The sequence below is a fragment of the Alligator sinensis genome, unplaced genomic scaffold (genome assembly GCF_000455745.1).
Source record: "Alligator sinensis unplaced genomic scaffold, ASM45574v1 scaffold166_1, whole genome shotgun sequence".
NCBI classification, from domain to species: domain Eukaryota; kingdom Metazoa; phylum Chordata; order Crocodylia; family Alligatoridae; genus Alligator; species Alligator sinensis.
The window spans coordinates 1,959,439-1,962,092 of NW_005842098.1; positions in this window are offsets into that span (position 1 = coordinate 1,959,439).

Consider the following 2,654-nt stretch of genomic DNA (forward strand, 5'->3'; position numbering starts at 1 on the left):
TTTTATTTTTCCAGGTGAAAAACCAGTCTGCTGAGCATGAGACAGGAAAGGATTTTGAATTTCTGCCCATTACATTTTAAATGTGCTGCAGTCCCTTAGCAGGTGGCTGGTTTCACAGGGGATGGGGTTTTCAGGGAAGAATTTGAAAACATACAGCCTGGTGCACCGAGGAAGTCTGGAGACAGCAGGGAAAAGAGTGGGAGACACAAACAGAAGGAGAAGTAGAGGCCCAGTAGCTACAAGATGCAGAACAGGGGCAACAGGAGGTGGTAAGAAATGAAATAAGCAGGCTTTAAACACAAGGCATACAAGGGCCGCTAGAACTTAAAAATAAGGCAAGAGTAACCAGTGTGATGGCTCTGCTACAGTTACAGCATGGGGAGATGTTTCTCTTCCGAGGCATGTGAAAATAAGCAAATGATAAAATACTCTCAGTACCATGCTGCTCAGTACAGTGCAATTAGATACCTGCCAAATCCCTCTCTGCCAGTGCATTTCTACCCCGCCAAGCATTTTTACATATAACTGCATATATTGTATGCCTATACAACACCTAGCACTCGATCGAAGCCTCTAGGTGTTATCACATTACCAGTGATAGGCAATAACAGCAGGCAATGTCTGAGAAGCTGTTGTTTCACTGGCAATGAGAACCGTGGTATAGATGTCACAAGCTCAGCTTTATTTTGTGGACACACAGATTTTGAGTTATTTACAATAAAATCTTAGAGGCATACTAGAGACACTGGTGGCAAGCTAGATGAGACGTAGCTATGAATTGAAATCTGTTTAAACATTTCGGTCACCAGTCAGCATGAATCAATAGAGTGGCTTGGCATCAGAGAGACTCCTGCATGGTTAAAATAAACTAAAATCTTACCTCTTGCAAATTAAGAGATTATAAAGGGTCAGATTTTAAAGGTGTTTAAGTGTATAACTGAGTGTTCAGTGCCTAAATACCTTTAACAGTCTGCCTCTCTACAGTAAGTGGATCAGATGAAGCTCTACAGCCCCACTAGTAGTTTACCTCTTTTCTATCTTTTTTAATTTTCTATTAAATAAGACATTGGCTATATTTACCATCTGTTTATGCTTCACTCTGTCTTCAGAACCCATTCAGGACTTAGGCCTCTATTGTGCTTGATGCTGCCCAGACTTAAGTGCCGGCTCTACAGATCTTACAATATAAGGAACAGGTAGATTCAACAAACAGCATGGGGAAGCTCAAGGTAATAGGGTAACTGTTACAATAAATGATGAACAGTGGTCTATGCAGTGCTCATTTGGGACAACTCTCCAATGAAAACTGTCTTTCTTCGGAACCCCCTCTATCATATTTTATAATCTCTAATCAAATCTATAGCAGATTTTTTTCTATCCTATCATAGCTTATATTTATATTTATATTTATATTTAAAGAGAGAGAATTTTATCTTTTTTTCCACCAACTGTATAGTTGGGAGGGACTTGGACAAGCTTTCAGGTACCCTTGTACCCATCCTCAGGACTCAGGAGTTGACCATCCATATGCTCTTTAACACAAGCAAAACTTTAATCATCTACAGAGTGGTAGCATGGAAGAGCTGCAGTCATAGATGTTGTAGTTGCTGTACAAACACAGAAAGAGACAGATGGCTCTCCTTCCCCAGGACACCTATATATTTAGTTTAATAAAAGATATTACCCACAAAAATCCATGCCTCTTGCATATGGACCATCATGGCTACAATATCACAGCACAGTATCGCTTATATTTAAACTAATTTAAATTAATGTCAGCCACAATATGTCTGCAAGCCCATATTTCAGACTCTTATTCTCCAGACTTCTACCTCAAAGAATTATGAGGAAAAAATTGCACATATCTACAGTCTCCAAAATTACAAGGAGCTCATACAAATGCTAAGAGCTCACCATCCATTCCTTGTGTTCTGTTTCCTCTATGCAGGGATCACAGCGTAAGCAATAGCAGCACAGGAAGCAAGCACTTCACCCTGAAGCTTCCAAGAAGAGCTAGCTCAGGGGTGGGCAAAATGCAGCTCGCAGGCTGGATGCGGCCCGCCAGGCCATTCTTTCCAGCCTGCGGGGCCCCTAAAAAATTTAGAAAATTAATATTTATCTGTCCCTGGCTCCTGTCATGTGGCCCTCAATGGCTTGCCAAAACTCAGTAAGCAGACCTCTGCCTAAAATAATTGCCCGCCCCTGAGCTAGCTAGTTTATCAGTCCCAATCTCCTTCCCCATCCTGTACCAGAACTGACCTGCAGCACCTCTACCAGTCCATCATTTGCAAAGAATGTGGCATCTTTGTGACATGAACTAATGGCTTATAATTATCCTTATTTTATGCAACAGAATTTTAATCTAGGACTCTGGATATGAAAGGCTAGTGAATTAACTCACTGAATTGCTTTGTATGTGGCTTAGTTCTAAATGTCAACCTGGACTTAAGCCAGTAAAATGAAGATGGAGGAGCAGTGTGAGTTAAGATATCTCTGGCTTTTGTAAATTTTGTGCAATATAGTGTGGGAGGGAGAATCAACTGTATTTAAGCACATATTTTTCTCCCAGAAACTATGGCTGTTATATCACCCCAATTTTTAACCTCTGCAATCTAACCTACCAATAAAAATATATTTCTCTGGTGTTTTCCCTA